At 41.3% G+C, this 14812-nt stretch overlaps 1 long non-coding RNA gene across 1 annotated transcript in view; it reads right to left on the reverse strand.

Moving 5' to 3' along the window:
* LOC125325119 overlaps positions 1-14812 on the reverse strand; it is a 118020-nt gene that overhangs the window by 50994 nt on the left and 52214 nt on the right. Inside the window, exon 4 of the long non-coding RNA XR_007203210.1 lies at positions 8814-8863. This is a non-coding gene — a long non-coding RNA (uncharacterized LOC125325119). The remainder of the gene's footprint in view (positions 1-8813; positions 8864-14812) is intronic.

The raw sequence follows: 14812 nt of genomic DNA on the forward strand, positions 1-14812 counted from the left end.
ATCCTGAATTCCACTCTTCTACAATCATCATCTTATAAATCAAAACCTTTTAGAAAAGATAATGAAGATCTGAATGATCTAAACCCAATAAATTTCAAAAACATGACGTTCTTCATTGAGAGTGAAGACAACTCTGTGCTGGTTTGAGTTATACAAGAATTAGAACCATCCAGGGACCTACAAAGGATTGTGCATATCATGTATCTGATGCTGCCAACCCATCTTTGTATCACAAGTAAGTAATGGCAGAAATCTTTCAACTGCTACATTTGAATTCCATCACTCATTTCCTCTGGGTCCCCACCAAAAACAGCGGAAAAAAATGCAAGTTTCAAAAATTCCTTCTAGATTGATAGCACATAGGAATAGGAAAAATAAATGCATGCCTGTCTACCAGTTCATTCAACACAGGAGGGATTAGTCACTTTTCTGAGCACAATATTAGGATGTTTGTTGACTCGGCCAGTCAAAGAGCAGCGCTTCAGAATGGAGCCATCAAACTCATTTCCTGGTGAAAAAGTCAGAATCCAATGAGAGATTTCTCAGAGTGAGGGTTAAACACCGGAACAGAGGAGAAGAAACTGGGACTTGGAAAGTGCCTGTGGCTCGAGGTTTAATGGTCATGTAGTTCCTTCCGAGGAAAGGGAGGGTTCCTGCATGACACAGCCAGCAAACCATGCGGGAGTCACATCCTGCTGCAGGGTGGCAGCTCCAGACACTTGACCTGGGAGGACAGCTTTATGCACACAAATGTTGGCATAAGGAATGCAAAGCGTGGGGAAAGGCATTCATTTCAGGAAGGCATTAGGAGAATATTGCTCTTGCTGTGAGAGTTGTGTCTGGAAGCCCAACATGGCTCCCAAGGGATGAGCAGAGTGGGGTTTTGCCACCTTTTCAATCCCAGGGACAATGCTCATCCTCGTATCCCTGGGGCTGTCCAGGAGGAAGGCAGAGCTGAGCAGCATCACCCAGGATGAGCACACTCACACGAACCCTCTCTCAGGCCCTGGATGACTCCCACAGGAGCAATGAACTAAAGGGAACCTGTGTCCATTCTCCATGCTGAGGATGATTCCCTGCCCCTCCTGGGCACCCAGGCAAACCTGAGCTGCCACACTGCCCCATCACCTCTGTCCACCCTGTCCCCCCTGGCACTCAAAGGGACACTGCAAACTAAATCAGCTTCAGAAGCCTTTTCTGTGCACAGTAATAATACTGGTCTAATTTATAAATCCATTAGACTGTCTTCAAACGAATCCGAGGACAGGTTTGACTCATTTAGCAAAATCTGACTCACGCTTCTTGGGTATGGAAAAAAACAGTTTGCAGAGTTGACTCCTGCAGGCTCTGAACTCCTGAATCTCAGTGTAGTTTTACTTAACAACAGCCACATTATGAGACCTCAATTTCCCAGTGCACCTTGAGCACTGGAGCAGAGTACAGGGAGAACACAGAAAGCACAAAGGGAGTTAAAAGAGTCACTGTTTGCTAAGGCAGGAGCTCATGGCACACACACTTTTTTGGGGAAGAAGATGAATATATTTTTTTTACAAGAGGCATGTTTCATTTCAGTAGATACTTTTCAAACCCAAAGCCAGACTAAGAAATCAAGTCAATATCCGATGTTTGCTTAACCAGCTTAGCCTCTGAATACAAAGGCCACACTTTCCTACTACGAAAGTTTTCTAAGATTAAACCTCCTTTGATTTCTGAGGAACTACTTATGTGTTGTGTCCCTGGATGGGATCCTGTGAAGTTAACACTCCATGTACACAAGAACCACCAAACCTATTCAAACTAATCACACAATAGGAGAGTTTTCCTATTCATTTTGGTTTTACTGTTGCTCTTGGTTATCATCTGGGTTCTCCTCCAATGGGATTTACGCACTCACCTTTCACACAGCGACTGTACAAATACCAGAGCTCCAACAGCCAACAACAAAATCCAAACATATTAAGTCTTTTGTACTTTCAAATATATCCTTCCCTGGTGGATGGCATTTCATTTAAGAGAGGCTTAGCAAAATTGTACAGATGATTATTTATGTCTGTGTAAACATCAGATCCATTCTAAGGAATACTCAAAGGCCACAACAACATGAGCTGTTTCTGAGAATCCAGGTCACATTCATGTTTCCTCTGAAAGCAGCAACAACTTAAGCAAAGACCAGTTTTACTTGACATTATTTTCAGAGAACTGCTAATTTGTGATTCACTGTAAACTCAGAGGCTCAAAATGCTTCATAATCTAAAGAACCTTCCATTGAGGCAGATTCATTTATTGAAGAGAACCAAGAGAGAAAATACACTCACGATCAGCCTGATCTGTCTCAAGTGCTGGATGGATGTTCTGCTGTGCCAGTGGGTTTGAGGGGTTTTACAGCAGATGCTGAAGAAGTCCAGAAAATGCCAACATCATTCAACATTCAACCTCGGGAATGCAAGTTGGCTTCCTCCCAGCACTTCCATGACCCAAAGGCCAGAGTCCCATGACTCCTGACAGAGCACCAGGCATGGCTGTGCAGATGGAGTGCAGCCACACACTGTCCTCCAGACCCAAAGGCTTCTGCTGCTTGTCCCAGGTTGTGTTTCCCCACTGATTGCTCTTACTCTGCCCTACCAAAAGAGGTGGGAGGAAGATCCAGGTCCTACATGGTGTGGATTTCCATTCTAAGAAAGAACAGTGGCCAGCAGTTTGATCAGAAATAGTTGTCATGCAAGAGTTGTGGATGGGGAGTGTAAGGTCGCTGCCAGCCAACTCACCTACCTGAATGTGTCATGCATCAGGCAATCCCTCTACCAGCTAAACAACATCCTTCCAAGAGGATTTTCTTCCATAGAAACACCACCTCCTCTCTTCTCCCAGAATCATCTCTAGTAATTATTAAAATTAGTCAACCATTTCCCAAAGTCACAAGCTGCAGTCTAAAACCAGAGCTGCCCAAAAACCTCCCAAACACAACAAATTTGCACTGCAAAGCACCGATTGCGTGGAAATGTGCTGATTTCACCAAAAAGCTCTATAAAAGGCAACAAGATTGGCCGGCAGGCCAGTCTGTCCAGCTTCCTGCCAGGCTGCCTGCCAGCCCCAGGGTGGGTACTCCCAGCTCCCTAATTCAAAAAATATACATCAGCCATGAGAAGGCTTCCAAGGGATGCGGATTTTGCTTCCTGTAGCTCTCTGATTAAAATAAATGTTGCACAGGTATGTGTGTGTCAGGAAGGCAGGGATAGCTCTGCTACACACGGTAAGAATGGCTTCTCAACAACAGAAAAATTTAAGAAAAACTGTATTTTGAAAGACAGATGCCATTGCTAACAGCACAGGAGGGAAAGGATGAGACATCCCTGCATAAATCTGTGAGTGGGAAGACAATGGCAAAGAAATCCAAACAGCAAGACGATAAATCAGAGGTGGGGAATCCCTGTCTTATCCCTTCTGCAGCGTGCATGCAGCTATTGTATTTAATTAAAATAAATTACAGCTCGCTTGTGTACAGCCTGCAGGGCTTTTAACACCCCTGAACGGAAGCACAGGGATGAGCAGCCATCCTTCAGGAGTTCACTCTCCGTGTCTCCAGACGCAGAATGCAGATGCTCTGTCACAGCACAGTCGCAGCAAGGCTGACGGATCAAGGCAGAACAAAAAGCCCGAAGAGTTCTTCTTTTATACCATCCACTTCCTCAGCTCCGTCCCTGGGATCCTTGCCAGGATGCTGGTAATGTTTTAATGGAGAATGCAAAGCTGCCCAGCAGTGTGGCAGCTGCTTCTGAGCACACAGATTTCACTGGAGAGGGGTTTCTTCTAATGGCAGTGATTGAACTCCATAAACTAAATTTCTAGAACACTTGGCTGAGCAGGATCGATGCATTTTCCTGGTTAGCCACTGCATCCACACCCTCTAATTCCTGCTTGAATTCACTTCACGTATTTGCAGCAGCAGCAGCAGCACCTGAGGTCAAGAATGTCTCCCTGCACTGAGGTTCACACTCACTCTGCCCTAGTTTGGCACAGGAACATCAGTCCTGCACCTCTGAGGACCAGGAGGTGAGGAGAAGCACAGGTGCTGAAGCGCTGTGCCACACACCCAAGGATGCTGCAGAGAACACTGATACCCTGGCAGTGCTTTTGGGAGATACAAACTGAGTTTCCAGCATCACCCAGGACAGCCACCCACACACGATGCTCCAGGCTCTGGCTGATTTCTGTGGAAGATCAGCCTGTGAAGGTCTCTTACACCAGGACGTTGGGAAACTCCAGGCTGCTGATTACAATGAGGAAGGAAACACCTCTTGGCAGACCATGGCCCTAAGAGAATTAGAGACACTATGTACCCAACAGGGCTCTGGATTTGGAGCTGCTCAGTGGATGCTCAGACATCAGGAAGGACCAGTTAAATCCTGCCATGAGCAGCTGCAGAATATCAGTCAATCCACAGCATTTAGAAAAAAAAAAAAAAAAAAAAAAGACATTTCCATTTATTCTTGTCTTTAGGAGGGCATAAGTGAGGAGGAAATGGATTTGAAGTAAGCTTAGAGAAGTCCATGATAATACTAACTCAAGATTTTGAAGTGCTTTGCCATCAGCAAGTGAAACACACAGATCTCTGACAGGAGAAATGAAGCAGGAAAATGCAAAGCAGCTTGTCCAAGCTTATGCAACAGATGAGGAGCACAAACAACACACAGATCTCCAGGCTCCATCTCTGTGTCCTACCATTCTTTCATTTTAAAAACCTAAATCCATTTTGCACTCCAACACTCCAACAAGGTCTTCCACATACATTTAAGTGTTAATTCTGGTCTGCGTAGATTTTTTTTTTCCCCTGATGTGGTATCTCACCCATTATCTCCTCCTCTCTACACATATTATATAAAAGGATTTAGTATTTCAGAACCAAGGAAACAGGAAAAAAAAAGAAAGTCCTAAATTTTTATCTAAAGGCAAATTCTTTTTCATATGGGCACAGTGAATTGAACTAGCACTCCTTCATCTTATGACGAGAGAAAACACTGCTTGGAAACTATGAAAATTGAAATTGCTAAGATGCTACTAAATAGATATATTTATGATGCCTCTATTTCCTGCATTAATGTAATGTATAATGCATTTTATGTATTCTCTGTTCAGATGCAGATTTACTTCACTGCAGGCAGAGATGAGGCAATTACCCAAAACACTGACAAACCATCCTTTAGCCCCATGAAGTGCAGTGGGTAACACAGATCACTCCAGCACACAGCTCATGTGGCACAAGGACTACCCCTACAAAAGGCACATAAAAGGTTCTCAGTGACCACTGGTGGTGCCAGGGTTTTCTGTGTGAAGCCACCTCACCACAGAGGCAAGGCACAAAAAGGAAATCTAAGAACTCATCTTAGCAAGCTCCTCACTTTTTGCAGAGCACACATTAAACCCACAGGTACTTTCACATCTGACATAAATTAAAAGCCCTCTTTCAAAACCAAGTTGTGTTTTTATGTTTCTAAGTCTTCTAGAAGACAGCACTGTCAAATGGAGAGTTTCTCTTTGAATACCCACTGCCTGTGTGAATGGCTACTCCCCTCACTTCCAACAACACTGACCTCTTCAGGGTTTGTCTCCCTTACTGCCATCCAAGCCTGTGGACCTTCTCAGAAAAAAAGGGACACCTGAAGAGGGAAATGGCTTCCTATTTACCCTTGCTGTCTGTAATTTTCTTTTCATACCCTCCTTCTCATTCAGAATAAAGGGGAATATGCTCCAAGACACCAACTTGCTCACAGATGAGCCAGGAGTGAGCTCCTCCTGAGGTCAGATACTGGGCTTTTACAGCTAAAGAGTACTGCTAAAATATTAATATTTATTGTTGTGCCTGAGATCTGAAGCAGCCCTGGTGCCCTCACTTCACAAGTGACAAACACGACTGACAAAGCCACTCTGTGGAAGGAACATGAGTTAGCAGAACACTCCCTCAGCCAATAAAGGGCTTCTTATCATCTGGCCCTTTCTTAAGACCAGCCTCACACAACCAACCAACCATTTGAACAGGGCTATGACAGAACACACTTCTACCAACCCTAGATGTGTCTGTGTGCATGGTACTACCATTTTTTCTGTAAGATATAAACTGGAGTGAATACACTGACATGACACAGCATACCCTTGCCAAGATCCTACAGGGCAGATGGAATTTTTGAGTCCATCTTTTAAATGCAGAGGTTGTTCTCTATCGTGACTGTAACAAAAGTTATTTTGGATCATTTTAAAGGACATCTTTGAAAAAACTAAGGTTTATGCCTTGCAGTAAAAGCACCTGATTAAAATGCACAGCTTAAATGGAATTATCTCTGTTTGGCAGGTGAGGCCTGTAGGAATACAAGGTTCCCTTTTCCAAAACAAATGTAAGAGATTTAATCTAATTTAATACATTAATCTGCTCTAAACCTTGGGGTAACTGCAAAGCTTTACTTCCTGTTCTGAGGTAGGAAAGAGAATCAAGAATCCCAGATCCTAAAGCCTGATTATTTTAAGGAAATGCTCATGTGAAGAACTAACCCCAGAACTTACTGCTTCCCTCAGCATGAAACCTGAAGGACGATTCAAGCATCATAAAAAGGCTTGGATTTGAAAGGACTTTAAAGATCATCTCATTCCAACCTCCTGCCATGGGCTGGGACACCTTCCACTATCCCAGTTTGCTCCAAGCCCTGTCCAACCTGGCCTGGAACACTTCCAGACAGAGCAGCCACAGCTTCTCTGGGCAATCCTAGAGGTTGTAACCATATCTGATGTTCAACTTGGAAAACATCACAGGAAGGAAACAGCAGAAATGCACAAAGATACAAATTTTAAAATCAAGGGATGCCATTTCTCCTTGAATCCCTCTCTAACCTGCTCGTTTTTCACCTGGAACTCCAGATGTGCAGAGTTTTCACCAAAAACCCATCTCCTTTTTCTTTGCTCGCATCATGTTCTAGATGAGCTACTTACTACACAGAACTCCTCATGGGCTCTTGGTTGAATTCCTTCCCTGCCTGCCCCCAGTAACTAAAGACCAATTTAAACAGCCTTTTCCAGGTGTCAGAAAGCCACAAGGGGTTACATAATGCATGACCGCCCTCCAGAGATTGACAGATCAGGTATCAGAAGTCAACCACCCTCACATGCCTGGTAATTTATTAAATCAACCTCTACCCCAAGGACTGCACCATCCCCACCCTCATGTGCAAAGGGATGAGGAAATTAAGGAAGTCTTGGGTAATTTCATTGGTACTTTCATATGAATTTTGAGACAGACCTTTTTTAAAATGAGAAGTTGCATCACACCATGACAAATCTTTTATTCTGCATCTGGATCAGCATTTCTCAGTGTAATTTAGCACCTCTTAACAGAAAACTCATTGTGAATCCGCAAGAGATGAGCAGGGAGCACTGGACAACTGAAGTTCACCAGCACAAATGCTGGCAACATCATTATCACTTCCAGCACTGACCACATGTATTGCAGGGAAAAAAGTGACCAGGTTAAGGACTTTTCCATTTCTGTCTATGATCTCTCAGGGAATGTGCTAAGGAAACAATTGTCCTACTGAATCATTTCAAGAATTTTACAGCAAAGAGGATTTATTACCATAAAATAGGTCTTGGAAGCAAAGATACTTGAGGAGACTCATTAGCTATTAAATCATCGTGGAAAACATGATGCTGAAGGAATTGCAGATGCCTGACACATGTTCTACCACTTTTTTTTTTTTTTTTTAATATTGAGCATCTATAAAAAGCAGCTCTGCAGAATTACTTAGAACTTTTCCAACAGAAAAAATTTAAAAAGAGAGACATGGGTATAAATTAAAATGGCATTCATATAAGTAAAAAAAAAAAATTACAACTATAACACCCTGCAAACGCTGTTGGAAAAACTGGAGTCACCAATAATTTCAAAACCTATGCATTAAGAATATACTTCTCGCTTAGTAAACAAGCTGAGACACATTCTGCAGAGTTATAGAAATTTTAGAGTTGAGTCAACAATACATAGAAAACCTCACATCATCTTATAATGAGTCCACTTGTTAGCTGGTGTGAAACCAGATTCAGAATCACCTTAGGTTTTGTTATTACAATTGCAATGTAGATGTTGTTATCACACAGAACATGCTCTGTTCAAGACAGTTGGAAGCATGTCTCTTTAAAATTTGCCATTGTCTACTACAAGTGAATCAAAGAGATGGTCTTTAAGGCTTGCTATGCAAAATACCACTGAAGAACATGCTGCTCTCTTGACCAAAATGGAAAAACTCTTGTGCTAAATCTTCCACTAGACCAGGCTGCTCCAAACCATGGAGCCACATCAAACCATGAACACTTACGGTACTCAAGTAAATGTTTTAAGTATATTCCAAAATACTCAGCCAATATACAGCAGCCTTAAAGTAAGGTCCAAGCTTTTCTTACACCAGCTGGTATTACAGACAATACTAACAAGTTTTGGAGGCCAAAATCTCTTTCCAGCCCTTCTTTCCTTCCAACCTCTCTTCTCTACATCCCTGGACCACCACAGCTGCAACAGCAATAATTAAGACACAACCCAACCTTGAATTCCTTTGTGCCTTGACACAGTGATGACAAAGGGAGAGAGAAGATCCACCTCGTGCCACTCACCCTGAGCCATGTGGCTCCAAACCAGGGAACCCAGACAGTTCCACAAACTGCACTGACGGTCCAGGAAATGAGGAAAACTAATGGCCTTTTTAATTAAATGGATGTCTTATAGAACAGCTGACCAATAGTCTTATAAAATAGGAAAACGAGTATTCCTTTTGACTTACATTTTGTGTCATCCTGGTTCACTTGTGCAACTCAGCCACCGCTTCTTTTTCTGCAACACAACAAAGAAAACAAATTCTGTTAAAAAAAAAAAAGTATTTGCTTGAACTGACATTTCTCATCACATTGTTAAGTAATGCTTCAAGTTTACTGCTTGCTTTTAGTCAACACTGGAAAATATTTCCATCCTTCTTGTCTCTCTGATTTTGATTGCCAGAGTATTCCTGTTACATGAAACTGCTCTATAAAAATGAACCTTGGAGACTGCCAGGTGACTTGAGCATAACACTGAAGAACTAGAAATAAATTCCAAGACCTACTGCAGAGTTGACCAAAGAAATTCCTCGCATCCACAGAGAAAGTGAATAAACATTTTTAAAAATCATCTAATTGCTCAAAAATATATTTTTAGATATGTCTTCTTAGATCTGTGAGTGCTCCTTGTTGGCCTCCAGCACCTAACTGAGAGAGGTGATGACCTGCCCTCGGTGTGGGATCATACCTGGGCAGCCCTGTGTTTCAGGCACTCTAAGTAACTTCTGCAGGAATTGAATATTGAAAGGGTTGTCCCTTATGTCCTGCTGTGTGCTTTGGATTCAAATACGTAGAAAAGGAGAAAGTATATCCATACCTTACTGGGAACTGAAGCAAAAGAAAAGCAAGCAACCAGAAAAACAAACAGAAAAATCTACTAAGCAGAGTTATGAGAGTATTGTCCTGAAAAAGAATGCTCTGATGCTACATTCTCTATTTAACCACATAATTAGTAAACTTCCAGAAGAAGTAGCAAAAAAAATTCCTCATTCCCTTACTAGGCTAAGTAGCGACCTGGAAGAACTTCTCAAACCTCCATGAAGAAAAACTGGTATGCTCCAGATAATGGAATAACTAAATAACTGGGGACAGAGTGGAAAATGAAGCACAGAGACATCTCATCGCTCAAGGTCAGGGCTGCTCTTGCTCTGCTGAAAATGGTAACTTGCAAGGAAAAAAAAGAAAAAAAAGAGTATTTAAAAAAAAAAAAAAAAAAAAGAGAGAGAGAGATGGAAGGAGGAGGACACCAGCCAGAAAGAATCCTGACTCTGGCTATGGTTTGCAGCCAGGAAGGGATAACAAAGCAACAAGTAAATGCCGGCGTGGATTTGTCCAACAGCCTCCCTTCCCCTTCCAACAAGTTGGAAAGCCCCAGGATACAGGAACAGTGCAGTGATCACCAGAGTCACCTGAGCATGGCGTTCTTCATGCCATGTCATTCTCCCAAATCAATAAAGGATCAGGGATTTGGATAGAAAGACACATCCAAAGAATAAACTTAACTGCTCACAAGTGATCACCCAAGTCTTAAGACATGGCATCCAACCTTCAGCACCAGCAGAACCCCAAAACATTCAGAAAGAAGCTGAGTATCTCATTAATTCATCAGTCAACTACGCAGGAGAAGTGTTTTCTTAATCCTAAATTCTAAAATCACAACATGAAATAAATACATGTATCATTAGGGGGTATGAAATCATCAAACTCCTTTATAAGGGGCAGAGTTAAACTTCAAGCTATTTAATTTAGCAGAACAATACAGCTTTATGAAGTGTGTTTCTCACTAATGACCTGGACACTATTTTTGTTATTTCAGCCTCTAAAATGCACAGCCAATATTTGTGGTTTTTTAAAAAAATGGCATTTCTTTCTCAAAATGTTGTTGTGCAGGAAAAAAAAAAACAATCAAGAAAAAAATTACACTCGGAATACAATCAAATATACAAAGGAAAACCACACAAGCACAGATTTCATCATACTCCTCCAGATTTTAAATAGATCAACATATTTTGGAGATGGGTGTGATTTTACACGAGCTGTGCCCCTTTAAAATTGGCAACTACATTTAATTCAGTGCCGCCTTATTCCAAGTCCCAAACTCCAGTTGAAAATAGATCTCACAATGGAATCCTACAGCTGAATATACTCTGGGAGAAAATTAATACTTTAATTTATTCCAAATTCATTTGCATGACAGTATATCATTAGTATATACAAAAAAAAAAATGTATTATACCAACAGAGGAAAAATTCTGTGCAAACAGTGAAAGAAACTCACATCCCACCAGTGAGATGAGCTTGGAACTTAAAGCACAAAGCTGTTTTATTTCTCTGAGAAACAAACACACAAAAAAAAAAAAAACAGAAAGAGCTGTTAATAGTCCAGATTGTCATTTTTTAAAATACCATGTGACCTTAAAAAAAACCTATGAAGCTAAAATGATTTCTTGCATGCCAGGTATCTCCTAAATAGCTAAAAAGAGCCACATGGACAATCAAGTGCAGACTAAAAATAACTGATGTAACACAGCTCACGTACAAAGCGAAGTTTTCCTACCTCACTGATTAATAAGCTGAAGAGGAAAGAAAACTCTCACTTTGTAATTCCATCAACCTTGTCGTCCTGGAAACAATCCCTCTACAAGAGAAGTCTTTAACTGCCAAAACATCTTCTGCTACTACTTTTCAGTTTTTTTCTTCCCTCACTTCCCTCTCTGCAGTGCTCTCAGTGTTTGATAAGCAGCCAGTACCAAACCTATCCCATCAAATGGCACAGAAATTGCATCTCCTGCTCTTAAAAGGAAGTATGTAATTCCATTTGAGTATGCAGCACTTAGGGAACCCCAGGTGTGCACAAAGGCTATGGAACGGACCCTGTAATTTTGTTGTTGCTGTTGTTGTTAAAATATCCTACTAACTGAACCTTTCATTTTAGGAAATGGCCTCAAGTTGTGCCAGGGGAGCTTTAGATTAGATATTAGAAAGAATTTGTTCATAGAAAGGGTGGTCAAGCACTGGAATAGGCTGCCCAAGGCAGTGGTGGAGACACCATCCCTGGAAATGTTAAAAAAAAATATGGATAGAGCACTTGAGGACATGGTTTTGGTGGTGAACATGACGGTGCTGGTAAGTTGATGGTTGGATTTAAGTGACCTTTAAAGGTCTTCTCCAACCCAAACAACTCCATGATTCCATATAAATCAGCAAACCTACAGGGTGAACTCAGCCTTCCTTATTCACATGCCCAAGTACCTGGGGCAAGAATCCTTTCTCGACACTCAGTAGCTCTGTAGGAGTGCAACAAGGTCATAAACCACAAAAAAAAATTATCTTTTTTGGGTTTTATGGTTACTGTAAGTGTTTGGAAGGGAACAGAGCTTTCAAACCCAGGTCTTGGCAATTTGTGCCACATTGCTGCCCACAAACAAAAAAAACACTTCCATGTCCCAGTCCTGGAAACACTTGTGCCCTCCCTTTCTTAGTTTAGAATAGTTTTTGAAACAGGTCTGTACTTTTACTAGAAATCTGAATTTTAACCTTTATATGAAATAAAAACTGGGTTTAGAAACCAGATTTGTCTAGGAAACACCAGGTTTGTTTTAGACCACAACTTTACTCTCCACATCTCTCCATACATTGCTCTTTTTGCTACACAGCCTGTTTGGGCACATACAGCAATTTGGCCTTACCTAAATCAGTCCAATCCACTGCAACAAATATACTTATTTAAACACCTGTAAATTCCTAATTTCTAAACTAACAGTGTTCAGAAAAATTTGGCATCTGAGTCTCTCAGTCAGCCTGCCTATACACACTGCCCACACCTGTTTTCTGGTAAAATGCCAGAGTCTGCACCGGTCTCAGATGGGAAAAATCACAATACACTGTCTTCAAATGAGACCTGTTAATTACCAAAATTATTCCCACAGCAAGTCCAAAGGGATTTTAGTTCCTTCAGAAGATCCATGATTTAACACAGTTACGCTCAGCAGTTTAACTCAGTGTAGTATCTCTGATTTATTATCTTCACTCTGGTAAGGAGACCTGCATTATCCCTTGACTTCCTCCAGTTTCCAGTGTATTTACAAGGTTTTTTACATGTTACTTGTCAATGCTGGTTATCCATCTTTCTGTCCCTTAGATTTTTATACAAACCCTATCTAACTGTTGTCCAGAGAGGCTGTGGCTGCCCCTGGATCCCTGGAAGTATCCAAGGCCAGGCTGGGTTGGGCTTGGAGCAACCTGGGATAGTGGAAGGCATCCCAGCCCATGGTAAGGGAGTGGATCAACATGCTCTTTAAAGTCTTTTCCAACCTAAACCATTCTAAGCTTCTAATGAGCTTTTACATTGATTTTAAATTGTATCCTTGTATTTACTTTTCAAATGACTTAAATTTAATATATCAACATGACACACACAACTTTGTTTTCCCTTTTCTCTTGCGATTTTATTTTAGACACTGTTAACCTTTAAGCCTCTGTGTATCCTCTGTATTTCTTTAAGTATTTTCTGGAGAGACCACAGATTCATGAAATGTTTGGGGTAGGAAGGGACGTTCAAGATCCTCTACCTCCTTCCCCTGCCGTGGGCAGGGACACTTTCCACTAGACGAGGACCTTCCCCTAGACCAGGTTATATGTTTAGCTGGCAAAATTAGCTGCAATGCCAATTAATCAGGATCTGGAGTAGCTACCAATAAACTACCACTAAGAGATCCAAAATCTCAACCTCACAGTCTTGAGCTGCCTCTGCAAAATGCCTCAGTCGGGGATTAAAATTTCTCATCTCCTCCACTACGGATCCAGTTCCCTCGGCAGCATTTTACTGCACAGGCTCAATAAACATTCCATGTGTCATCAAGCAGGCAGTGAACATCCACACAAGTCTGTCTTAACACGTCAAAAAATCCAGGGATTTTCAGCATCCCATCCCTCATACCATGCACGAGAAAATTCAACGGCAGAGACAGAGAGGAGGAAGGTATTTGGAAACTTGGTACATATGAGCACATTAAGATTATGAAAACTGTGGTGCCTTACAGTAGCAGCACTGTTGCACATGTTACAAACATCGAATTTTGTCTAACTATTTCCAGTAAATGCATTTTTTTTTTCCCCACCTCAGCACTAGAAATTCCCAACGCATAGTATAAATCATTATATTCTGCACTTTCTAGCTCAAAAGAGGACCACGTTTTACCAGCCAGCCTTTAGGAGTGTTTAGACCCTCCCTCTCTGGTACAGAAGCACACTGATCTCAGGCTGGAAAAACATTTCTTATGCTGATTTTTTCCTTCTTATTTCAGGCAAAAATTCCAAACCATAGCAAAGCTTTTGCCTTCTGCTGCTGCTGAATACCAGTTGCTGCAAAAGTAAAACAGAAAAAGGCTGAAGTTATTTTAAAACAGCTACTTTTCTCTATTTAAGTGTTTAGTTTTCAGAAGTTGAGTATGTTATGGGTGGGAAATTAATGCCCAAAGTAATGCAACCACCAACACCCTTGAGTAGGGAAGTGGCAACAACTGAAGGAAAAAAACTTGCAGGGTAATGTAAAAACATAATATGGAGGATAGAACAGCATTACTAACTGGGGAATAAAACCCATAAAACAAACAGAACAAAACACCACCCTCTGACGATTCATTTTAGACTCGGGCAGTATTACTACAAAATACCTAATAAAGGTGACACAAAGAACTTCTAAACCGTTTATTAATTACTTGAGGCTGTTTTTCATTTTACTGCTTCACTGCAATTTCCATTAGCATGTGAAATGGTATCATTTTTTTCCAGAGAGATATTTCCAGTGAAGTCAGCACGGATTCAACAAGGCCAGGACCACCATATAAATAGAAATCAGAAAATAGTATTTCCATAAGAAACCGCTCAGATTTATTGGATTAACAGGCACTTACAAGTGACTCACGCTGACACAGCCTATAGTAATCCAATCTATGTGAGATAAGAATAAATTCAAAGGAAACCTTAAATTTAGAAAATCACCTCTGTGGCTGCTCACATAGTTGGCTTTATTACATGAAATCACATTAAGTGTTCTCTACAAATGGGAGGACAAATAAATTAAAAGCTGAATTCTAGCAATTTTTTATTCCATGAGTGCAGCATGTCCTTAACAGCAGCAGCTGCCACACCGATCATAATTAGAGCGGGATAAGAGAGCCCTGTG

The sequence above is a fragment of the Corvus hawaiiensis genome, chromosome 4 (assembly GCF_020740725.1).
Source record: "Corvus hawaiiensis isolate bCorHaw1 chromosome 4, bCorHaw1.pri.cur, whole genome shotgun sequence".
Classification (NCBI taxonomy): Eukaryota; Metazoa; Chordata; class Aves; order Passeriformes; family Corvidae; genus Corvus; species Corvus hawaiiensis.